Genomic DNA, 12,204 nt, shown 5'->3' with positions numbered 1-12,204 from the left:
TAGGAACACAAAGTGCTGTTAGGGAGAGAGTATCAGTGTTAAAAGGATCTGAGGACACGCAAGGTGCTGTAGAGAGAGAATTTCAGGGTTATGAAGGGATTAGAAACCCGCAAAATGCTGTTAGAGAGAGAATTTCAGTATCGTAGGGATGCTCGGAACACGCAGAGTGCTATTCACAGAGAGTTTCCAGAGCCTGGAACGAAAACAGAAATGGCTGAGGAAGCTCAGCAGGTCTGTCAGTGTCTGTGGAGAGAGAAAGCAGAGTTAAGGTTTCGGTTCCAGTGACCCTTCATCTAGTTCTGCACAGATGCGGCCGGACGGGCCGACCTTGTATAAAGATTTCTGTGTCTGTTTCAGATTGCCAGTTCTCTCTCTCCCCTCGCCCCCACCCCCCTCTCATGACTGGATCGGTAAGGTTTATATTCGCTGTTGTGGAGAATAATTGGGGGGGGGGGGGGGGAAATAAGGGCGCGGATATCATTGAAACCTATGACATTCTAACACAGTAAAGGCAGGGAACATGTTCCCGAAAACCGGGAGATGGGAGGGCGCTGGGGTGGGCGAGTCCAGAACCAGGGAGTCACAGTCTAAAGGAGACGGGGTAGGACTGAGGTGAAGCGAAATATCTTCACCCAGAGAGTGAGGGAGCCTGTAGAATTCTCTGCGAGAGAAAGCGGTCGGGGAACATGACATGTTTTCAAGGAGTTAGACCGAGCTGTTAGGTCTAAAAGGGTCAAAAGGCAGCGGGGAAAGAAAGCGGGGGAGAGGAGGATTAGGTTAGACGACCAATCATAATAATATTGAATAACGGAGCAGGCTTGAAGGGCCGAATAGCCTCCTCCGGCTCCTGGTTTCAAATCGACCAAGCTGCAGTGAAAGAACGGTCGGTACATCTCCAAGTCAGAATGGTGTGGGGTTCGGAGGGGAACTTGCTGGGTGTGGTGTTCCTCCGTGTGCACTGCCCTTGTCCTTCCAGGGGGTGCTGGGTTTGGGGAGAAAGTGAGGACTGCAGCTCAGAGCTGAAAATGTGTTGCTGGAAAAGCGCAGCAGGTCAGGCAGCATCCAAGGAACAGGAGAGTCGATGTTTCGGGCTTGAGCTCTGAAGAAAAAATTTCCTGAAGAAGGGCTCAAGCCCGAAACGTCGATTCTCCTGCTCCTTGGATGCTGCCTGACCTGCTGCGCTTTTCCAGCAACACATTCTCGGTATTGGGTTTGGACAGTGCACGCCAGGAACAGTGTGCTGCAGAGTAATAATGCTGACTGTAATTTGACTCTGTGTCGAATTTGATTCCTTGTCTAATCTTCCAAGCACAGGGCTGGTAAAATGGGGAACTGTGTGTGTGTGTGGGTGTGTATGTGTGTGTGTGTGTGTGTGTGAGAGAGAGAGAGATCGTGTGTGTGTGTGTGTGTGTGTGTGTGTGTGTGCGAGCGAGTGTGTTTGTGTGTGTGTGTGTGTGTGGGTGTGTGCGCGAGCGTGCGTGTGTGTGAGTGTGTGGGTGTGTGTGAGTGTGTGTGTGTATGTGTGTGCGTGTATGGTTGGGTGTGTGTGTGTGAGTGTGTGTGTGTATGTGTGAGTGTGTATGTGTGAGTGTGTGTGTGTGTGTGTGAGTGGGTGTGTGTGGGTGTGTGTGTGTGGGTGTGTGAGTGTGAGTGTGTGTGTGTGTGGAGGGAAATGAGTTTTAGTGATAAATCTGCGACTCCCTGCAAAAACACCCAGAGACACGGAGAGTCCAAACAATTCGGTCCCGCCGAATTTGAAGAGAGGACCTTGTCAGTATTCCGTTCCACTGTTTAACCTGTCAACTCAAAACAGAGAACTGGGGATAAAGATGTAATGGCAGAGGGCTGGAGAAACTCAGTAAGGTCTGGCTGCACGTGTGGAGGCCGAGAGAGAGACAGAGAGAGAGAGAGAGGAGGAGGGGAGAGAGAGAGAGAGAGAGAGAGAGAGAGAGAGGGGAAAGAGAGAGGGGAGAGAGAGAGAGAGACAGAGAGACACACACAGAGAGGGGAGTGAGTGAGAGAGGAAAGAAGGAGAGATGAGAGAGAGAGGAGAGAGACACATAGAGAGAGAGAGAGTGGGGAGAGAAAGAGGAGAGAGGGAGAGAGAGGAGAGAGAGAGAGACAGAGAGAGAGAGGAAAGAGAGAGAGGAGAGAGAGACACACAGAGAGACACAGAGAGAGAGGAGAGAGAGACAGACAGAGAGAGACAGAGAGAGAGGGGAAAGAGAGAGAGGAGAGGAGAGAGAGAGAGAGACAGAGAGAGGGGAGAGAGAGAGAGGAAAGAGGGAGAGGAAAGACTCAGAGGGAGAGACAGTGAGGGGGCGAGAGAGAGAGGAGAGGGGGGAGAGAGAGGCAGAGAGAGACGCACACAAAGAGAGGGGAGAGAGAGGAGAGAGAGAGGAGAGAGAGAGGATGGAGAGAGACAGAGAAAGAGGAGAGAGAGACACAGAGAGGAGAGAGAGAGGGAAGAGAGAGAGATGAGAGAGAGAAAGACACACACAGAGAAGGGGGCGAGAGAGAGGAGAGAGAGGGAGAGGAGAGAGGAGAAGAAGAGGAGAGAGAGAAAGAGAGACAGACAGAGAGAGATAGAGCGAGAAAGAGAGAGAGAGAGAGTTAATGGTTCGAGTCCGATGTGACTTTAATTGGTTGTATCCCCAGCACGTTCTGTTACTTTTCTTATTATTTAGACTATCTTCTGCCATCACCCTCCGTCCTGTGTAATCTCATCCCCTCGGAGACCCTCCCCCCGCCGACTGAATCTAAGGTATTAAACGAGGCTGACTATGACCCGACATTTGGAGAGCGGTTCTCACTGGAACAGTCTAGAGATGGAGGTTTGACTTGAGACGGGAAAGGCAGTTGCAGTCAGTGCCTCGTGTTTCTGGTTGTATTTTAACCGAGGCGTGTTACCCGCAGCTGACTGGAAAATTCACCGCGCAGTTCTGTCTCTTTGTAGTAGGGACACAGCCTCCTCATGTTGACAGAATTTGCAGCAGCAATATCTAGGCCATTCTGCAGTGGGCACATGGACTGAGGGCCGAGTGGCCTCTCTCGGTGACGTTAGCTTTCAGTGGATTCTATGCTGTCCAGAGTCTCTGCACTGTCCAGATATCCCCTGTGTAGCAGATTCCAACATGGCTATAATATTCCCCGACCAATAGCACTGCCCTGTTTGAACTACGTTTAATGCTTCCCCAGATTAATTGGAGCAGACATTGGAGAGGAGGGGGAGGTGTGGGTATTGCTTGAGGATTATTTAGGGGCCGTGACCCCTGCATCTTTCTCTCTGCAACTCTTACTGGATATACAGAACTTCCACATCCCCATGTGCTCAGGAATTCTACAGATTCACTCCCCTCGGAGTCCCTCCTCCATCTCTGCCTTCAATGGACGACCCTGCATTCTGACATTGTGCCCTGTGGTCGTAGACTCGCCCTGTTTATAAATAACTGGGGCAGAGTCACCTTCATGTTCAGTGGCAGTCGGGGTGGGGTTGAGGGGTAGGGGGAGTGGGATTGTCTTGGGACATTGTTTCCAAAGAGAGAACTTGTAAGAGGAATTTCACCCTAGGCTTTTAGTAATCCGTGTGTGTATGTGTCTGTTATCAGTGTGTATGCGAGAGTGTGTGTCTATCTGTGTATCTGTGTGTGTGCGTGAGTGTGTGAATGCCTATGTATTTGCGTGTTCTGTGTATATGTGTCAGTGACTGTGTGTCTCTGTGTGTGTGTGAACGTGTGTGTGCTATGTATCTGAGTGCATGTGCTGTGTGCATGTGAATGCCAGTGTGTGTCTGTTAATGTGTGTGTAAATGTGTTTGTGTGTGCCGTGCATTTGTTGGTGTGTGTGTGTTTGTGTATCTGCGTGTGAATGTGTGTGTGTGTGCGGTTTGTGTGTGTGTCTATGTGTGTGTGCTTGTGTATCTGCGTGTGAAGTGTGTCTGTGCTGTTTGTGTGTGCGTGTGTGTGCAATGTGTGTATATGTGTGTGTGTTTGTGTGTGTATGTATGTGTGTGCTGTTTGTATGTGTGCTACGTATGTGTATGTGTGTGTGTATGTGTGTGTGCTACGTGTGCGTATGTGTGTGTATATGTGTGTGTGCATATGTGTGGGCATGTGTGTGTGTATGTGTGTGTGCTACGTGTGTGTTTGTGTGTGTATATGTGTGTGGGCTACGTGTGTGTATGTGTGTGTCTATATGTGTGTATGTGTGTGTGCTACGTGTGTGTATATGTGTGTGCGTATCTGTGTGCGTGGATATGTGTGTGTGTGTGTGTGCATGTGTGTGTATGTGTGTGTGTCCATGTGTATGTATGTATGTGTGTGTGTATGTGTGTGTGCTACGTGTGTGTATGTGTATGTGTGTGTGTATGTGCGTGTGTGTATGTGTGTGTATGTGTGTATGTATGTGTGTGTATGTGTGTATGTATGTGTGTGTATGTGTTTGTGTGAGTGTGTGTGTATGTATGTGTGTATGTATGTGTATGTGTGTGTGTGTGTGTATGTGTGTGTGTGTGTGTGTGTTTGTGTGAGTGTGCTTTGTGTTCCGTGCTCCTTCGACATTTCACTGAGGCAAAATAAGTTGAGTCTCGGCTATCAAGCGAGGCTGACTATGCCCCGACATTTGGTGAGCAGCTCTCACTGCATCAGTCTAGAGATGGAGGTTTGACTTGAGACGGGAAAGGCAGTTCCAATCAATGACTTGTGTCTCTGTGTTTTTAACCGAGGCGTGTTACCCACAGCTGACTGGAAAATGCACCGCGCAGTTCTGTCTCTTTGTAGTAGATACACAGCCTCCTCAGGTTTACAGAGTTTGCAGCAGCTGTTTACAGGACATTCGGTCCTTTTATTCCGTGCTGCGTGTTCTTGCGTCACACAAACTGTCTCCAAAATCCTGCTATGCCTTTTCCTTGTATTCCTCTCTCCCTTCTATGTTTATTCAGTTTCAATGTATCGTTGCCATTCTCCTTCCCACCCCCACTCCCCTTGGGAGCGAGTCCCCCATTCTCCCCCAACTCCCTGTGGGAGGGAGTCCCCCATTCGCCCACCACTCCCCGTGGGAGCGACTCCCCCATTCTCCCCGCCACTCGCCGTGGGAGCGAGTTCCCCCATTCTCCCGCCACTTCCCGTGGGAGTGAGTCCCCCATTCTCCCCCAATTCCCGTGGGAGTGAGTCCCCCATTCTCCCCTCAGCTCCCCCATGTTTGGCAGTGGGCACCCAGATGATGGGCCGAGTGGTCTCTTTCTGTACCGTTAGCCTGCAGTAATTCTATGCCACGCCGGTGCCCCTCCATGTATATCCCCTTGTACTAGATTCCATTGTGACCACCTTTCAGAGACCTTCCCTACAAGTGTCACATCCATGTTTGGATTTGGCGCCATTCTTCCAGAGTAGGACATGGGCTGATTGTGGCCAGGAACAGAGGGTTGTGCTGGGGGCTGGGGTGGGTGTTCTTGAGGGCTGTTCAGGGGCAGTAACTGTCTGTGGCCAAAATCGGCCCCCTCTCTCCACCCAGTTTTCAGTTCAGGCCCTGACACGGAGATCTATGCCGTGAGATGGAGTCAGATCACCCAGGGGTGGGAGCAGTTGTTGGCCACTCGGCCCCTCTAGTCTGCTCCGCCATTCAGTGAGACCTGGTCGTCCTCAGCTTCACATTTCTGCCTTCCCCGTTCTCCCCACCCCCCCCCCCCCCCCCCAACCAGTCCTGATTAAAGATCTTCCCATCTCAGCTTTCAATGATCTCCACAGCACTCTGTGGTAAAGAATCCCACAGATTATTTTGGACAGAAGGTATTCCTGCCCATCTCTCTCTCTTCAATGGGTGACCCCCTCATTCTGACATTGTGGCCTAGACTGTCCCGGTTTGTAAGGAACGGGCGCAGGATTATCTCCCTGTTCCAGCGGTTTTGGGGAATGTGAGGAGTGGGGATTGCTTTGAGGAATTTTTCCATAAACCCAAACAGGACCGATTTCAATCTGCTCTGTATCCCGTGCTCCCCACAGGAACCGCTGAAGAGCTTAGCTCTGTCGGGAATCAACAACAATCACAATGCTGTGACTTCATATAGCGCCACAATAAGGGAGTGTCTCTACAGAGACAATTCATGAGAGGAATTTCACCCCACTCCGTTTGTAATCGGTGTGTGTGCGTCTGTGTGTGTGTGTGTGTGTGTGTCAGTGTGCGTGTCTGCGTATCTGTGAGAGAATGTGTGAATATCTATGTGTATTTTGAACGTTTGTGTATATGTGTGTGTGTGTGTGTCTCTGTGTGTGCGTATGTGGGTGCGTGTATGCGTGAATGTTTATGTGTGTGTGCGCATTTGAGAATGTCTGTGGGGTTGTGTTTGTGTGAGTATGTGTGTGCATGTACATGTGTGAGTGTTTGTGCGTGTATATGTGAGTGTGTGTGTTTGTGCGTATGCGCGCGTGTATGGGTGTGTGTGTGCGTGTACATGTGTGAGTGTTTGTGTGTGTAAATGTGAGAGTGTGGGTGTGTTTGTGTGTGTGTGCATGTACATGTGTAAGTGTTTGCGTGTGCATATGTGTGAGTGTGGGTGTGTTTGTGCGTGTGTGCGTGTGTATGAGTGTGTGCGTGCATGTGCATGTGTGTGTTTGTGTGTGAGTATGAGTGTATGTGTGTGTATGTGCGTGTACATGTGTGAGTGTGGGATTGCATGTACATGTGTAGTGTTTGTGGATGCATATGTGTGTGTGCGTTTGTGCGTGTGTATGAACGTGTGTGTGTGCATGTACATGTGAGTGTGTGTGCGTCTGTATGAGTGTATGTGTGTGTGCATGTACATGTACGAGTGTATGTATGTGCATATATGTGAGTGTGTGTGTGTGTTTGTGTGTAGGAGTGTATATGTGTGTGTGCATGTGCATGTGTGAGTGCTTGTATGCGTGTGAGTGCGTGTATGTGTGAGAGAGAGTGTGTGTGTGTGAGTGTGTGTGTATGTTGGAATTGGAACTCAGATAATACAGATTCTTTCAGGCCGTCATTGCCAGTGAAGCGCTGGAGGATTCTTTTGTGTTTAATGGAGGCGCGTCTCAATTGTACAAATTCTGCGGGACCCTTCCCCGACTAAAGAGCTCAAGTGGAATTTATCATTGCTCATCTGCCAGGGTATTTCAGGTGGGGGATTATTCTATTAGAATGGGGCTCAAACACACAGCACAATCAACTTGTCATCACCTCAAGCGTTTAATAATTCACTTGGATCTGTTCTTGGGACTTGGGGTTCGTTGGCTGGACCCAACATTTTTTGCCCGTCCCTAATTGCCCCTCGAGAAGGTGGTGGCGATGAGCTGCTTTCTTGAACCGCTGCAGTCCACGTGTGGTGTAGGGGACAGTCATAGCAATGCTGTTGGGAAGGGAGTTTCACGATTTGGACCCAGCTACCGGGAAGGGAAGGGCCGATATATTTCCAGGTCAGGGTGGAGGGTAACTTGCAGGGTCTGGATGAGTGGTGCTGGAAGAGCACAGCAGTTCAGGCAGCATCCAAGGAGCAGCGAAATCGACGTTTCGGGCAAAACCCCTTCTCAGCGTTCCTAGGAATCCAGCTCCAGTGACATCTGAAAGAGAGGGTTCTTTCAGAATTCAGACCCACTGTTTAAACCGTTAAATGAAAGCAAAGAGTTGGCAATGGTGGAAATCTGAAATCAAGACAGAAAGAGCTGCAGAAACTCAGCAGGGCCTGTGAAGAAAGAGAGAGAGAGAGAAAAAGAGCGAGCGAGGGCGCGCAAGAGAGAGAAAGTTAACGCTTCGAGTTCAATGTGACTTTAACGGGTTGTTTATCCAACGCTCTTGTGTTTTATTTTGACTGTTTAAATCATCTCCTGTTATCACGCTCCATCCTGTCCAGTGTTATTCCCTCAGGTACCCTCCCCCGCCGCCGACTGAATCTAAATATTAAACGAGACTGACTACGCCCCGACATTTGGTGAGCGGTTCTCACTGGAACAGTCTAGAGATGGAGGTTTGACTTGAGACGGGAAAGGCAGTTAGAGTCAGTGCCTCGTGTTTCTCGGTGTATTTTAACCGAGGCGTGTTACCCGCAGCTGACTGGAAAATTCACCGCGCAGTTCTGCCTCTTTGTAGTAGGGACACAGCCTCCTCATGTTGACAGAATTTGCAGCAGCAATATCTAGACCATTCTGCAGTGGGCACATGGACTGTGGGCCGAGTGGCCTGTTTCTGTGCTGTTGGCCTTCAGTGGATTCTATACTGTCCAGATATCCCTTGGGGAGCAGATTCCAATATGACTGCGATATTCCCTGTCAAATAACACCGCCCTATTTGGATCAGAACATGGAAAAATACAGCGCAGTACAGGCCCTTTGGCCCTCCATGTTGCTCCGATCCAAGCCCACCTAACCTACACTAGCTATCTACAAAACCATGCTGACTATCCTTGATCAATGCCATCAGGCCCAGGGGACTTATCTATTTTCACCTTTTCCAGAATTTCCAACACCTCTTCCCTATATATCTCAAAGCAATCCATTCTAATTAATTGTGACTCAATATTCACATCAGCAACAATGTCCTGTTCCTGAGTGAATACTGACGAAAAGTATTCATTCAGTGTCTCCCCAATTCAGCTCCACGCACAACTTCCTACTACTATCCTTGACTGGACCTATTCCTACCCTAGTCATTCTTTTATTCCTGACATACCTATAGAAATCCTTTGGGTTTCCCCTAATCCTACCAACCAAGGACTTTTCATGTCCCCTTCTCGCTGCTCTTAGCTCTCTCTTTAGATCCTTCCTGGCTACCTTATAACTCTCAATCGCCCCAATTGAACCTTCACGCCTCATCTTTACATAGGCCGCCCTCTTCCCTTTAACAAGGGTTCCAATTCCTTATTAAACTACGGCTCCCTCACACGACCCTTTCCTCCCTGCCTGACAGGTACATACTTATCAAGGACACTCAATAGTTGCTCCTTGAACAAACTCCACATATCGATTATGCCCTTCCTTTGAAGCCTACTTTTCCAAGCCACACATCCTAAGTCCTGCCTCACCGCATCATAATTTCCCTGCCCCCAGCTATAACTCTTGCCCTGCAGTGCACTCTTATCCCTCTCCATCACTAGCGCAAAAGTCACTGAATTGTGGTCACTGTCCCCAAAGTGCTCACCTACCTCCAAGTCTAACACCTGGCCTGGTTCATTACCCAGAACCAAATCCAGTATGGCCTCACCTCTTGTTGGCCTGTCTACATATTGTGTCAGGAAACCCTCCTGCACACATTGGACAAACACTGACCCATCTAACCTACTCGAGCTATAGCTTTCCCAGTCAATATCTGGAAGGTTAAAGTCCCCCATAATAACCACTCTATTACTTTCACTCTTCTCCTGAATCATCCTCGCAATCCTTTCTTCTACGTCTTTAGGACTATTAGGAGGCCTGTAGAAAACTCCTAACGGGGTGACCTCACCTTTCCTATTTCTAACCTCTGCCCAAACTACCTCAGATGGCGAGTCTTCCTCCATCGTCCTTTCCACTATCCTTGACAAGCAATGCCACACCTCCCCCACTTTTACCCCTACCTCTGACCCTACTAAAACATTTAAACCCTGGAACCAGCAATAGCCAATCCTGTCCCTGTTCTACCCATGTCTCCGTAATAGCCACAACATCGAAATCCCAGGTACCAACCCACGCTGCACGTTCACCTACCTTGTTTCGTATACTTCTTTAGAGGATTATGTTGAATGCTCCAAGCGAAGGGCCTGGGCTAATCGTAGCAAAAGGGTGAGCACTGCTGTCTCACAGCGCCACGGACCCGGGTTCAATCCCAACCTCGGCGACTGTGCGTGTGTGTACCGTTGCTTTGCTGGGCAAATTAAGCTGAGTCTCGGCCAATAAACGAGGCTGACTATAACCCGACATTTAGTGAGCAGTTCTCACTGGATCAGTCTAGAGATGGAGGTTTGACTTGAGACGGGAAAGGCAGTTGCTGTCAGTGCCTCGTGTTTCTCGTTGCATTTTAACCGAGGCGTGTCACTGGAAAATTCACTGCGCAGTTCTATCTCTTTGTAGTAGCATGTTTATAAAATTTGCAGCGGTGGTCTATAGGCCATTCGGTCCCTCTGCTCCGTGCTGTGTGTTGTTAATCCGGAGAAACTGTCTCCAAACTCCTGTTATTCCTTCTCCTTGTATTTCTCTCTCCCTCCTGTGTTTATTCAGCTCCAATGTATCTTTGCCAGGCCCTTCCACCACTCTCAGTGGGAGTGAGTTCCCCCAATTCCTCCCCACTCCCCTATGGGAAGCTGTTTCTCCTGAATTTTTCCTTAGAATCATTTGTAACTGCCTTATATTGACCGACTTATGGCCCCATAAGCTTGTCTGTGCGTGTCAGAGATGGGGGTGGGGGGATTGGGGAACTGATTTTGGGAATTAGTGAGCCCAGCTCAAAATCGGAGGCCAGTGATAGGACAGAACCGCAGGTAGACAGGTGAGTGCATGTGTTTGTGGGGGTTAGTGAGGGAAAGGGTTGGGGGAGATCTACGAGTGTGTGAGAGTGGGAAGGGTAGAGTTGTGCGTGTGTGGGCGGGTGTGGTGAGGGAAAGGTGTGGGGGAGATTTGTCTGTATAAGGCAGAGAGTGGGAAAGAGATGTGTAGTAGAATGTGGTGGGAGGTGTGTGTGTGTGTGTGGAAGTGGCTGGGAGAGTTGTGTGTGGAGAAGGGGGTGGGAGGGGGCGATTGTGGGGCAAAGGGGTGGGGGAGAGGTGTACGTATGGGGAGAGAGTGGGGGAAAAGTGTCTGTGTGGGAAAGAGATGTGTGTGAGGGGGAGAGGTGTGTGTATGGGGGCGATTGTGAGGGAAAGGGGTGGGGAGAGGTGTATGTATGGGGAGAGAGTGGGGGAGAGGTGGTCTGTGTGGGAAAGAGGTGTGTGTGAGGGGGAGAGGGTGGGGAGAGGTGTGTGTATGGGGGCGATTGTAGGAGAAAGGGGTGGGGGAGAGGTGTGAGTATGGGAAGAGAGTGGGGGGAGAGATGTCTGTGTGGGAGAGAGATGTGTGTGAGGGGGAGAGGATGGGGGAGAGGTGTGTGTATGGGGGCGATTGTGGGGGAAAGGGGTGGGGGAGAGGTGTGAGCATGGGAAGAGAGTGGGGGGAGAGATGTCTGTGTGGGAGAGAGATGTGTGTGAGGGGGAGAGGTGTGTGTATGGGGAGAGAGTGGGGGGAGAGGTGTCTGTGTGGGAAAGAGATGTGTGTGAGGGGGAGAGGGTGGGGGAGAGGTGTGTGTATGGGGAGAGAATGCGGGGAGAGGTATCTATGTGGGAGAGAGATGTGTGTGTAGGGGTGAGTGTGGGGGAGAGGCGTGTGTATGGGGAAGAGGGTGATGGAGTGGTGTATGTGCAGGAGGAGGGGTGGGGTCTGTGGTGTGTGTGTGTGTAGGGGGGGCGGAAATGGTGTTATGGACCAGGCCAGACCCCAGTAAAGTATTTTAAGAAGGTAGGCCAGACCCTAACTGATATTTTTAAAAGGTAGATATAAGGTGGATATTCCAGGAGTAATGCAGCTTTAAAAACAAAACTTATTTAACATTACATATGAAACACGAGCAACAGAAAACAGAACTTAGAATAATTTAACTTAGTTGATAACCCAACCAATTATATCGCAACTTAACGAAGGAGCTGTTCCAATGCCCTGCAACTTTCCGTAAACACATCTCATGGGAACAGTAAACTCAAAAACAGGATCTTACAGGCAGGAGAGATTTCAGCGAGAAAGTTCAGGCAAGAAACATCTGTTGAAGCATGGAACCTCTTTTCACTGTAACTGCTTGTCTAGTTCTCCAGCAGTTTCCTGACTGCTTGGTACAGTATCCAAACTAGAGAGAGAGAGAGAGAGATAAAGACCTGAACTGGTAGAACTGGCGACCCCCCTGCTATTGTTCAAAGTAACAATTTCCAGACAAAGCTGCACCTCTACTTTTATGGACAACCTAACCTTGTTAAAAGGGGCAGCATCACCCCAGTGGGGGAAGAGAGTGGGTGAAAGGTGCATAGGGGAAAGGGGGGTGATGGAAGAGTCGTGTGTAGGGGAAAGATAGGAGAGGCGTGTGCGTGGGGGGGGGGGGGGGTGGAGCTGGGAGAAGGGTGTATGGCCGAGAGATATGGGGAGAAGTGTGGGTGGGGTTGGGGATGGGAAGAGGGGTATGTGGGAGAGAGGTATAGAGGAGAGG

Source organism: Hemiscyllium ocellatum, chromosome 50 (assembly GCF_020745735.1).
Source record: "Hemiscyllium ocellatum isolate sHemOce1 chromosome 50, sHemOce1.pat.X.cur, whole genome shotgun sequence".
Lineage (NCBI taxonomy): Eukaryota > Metazoa > Chordata > Chondrichthyes > Orectolobiformes > Hemiscylliidae > Hemiscyllium > Hemiscyllium ocellatum.
This window is presented reverse-complemented; position numbering follows the sequence as displayed.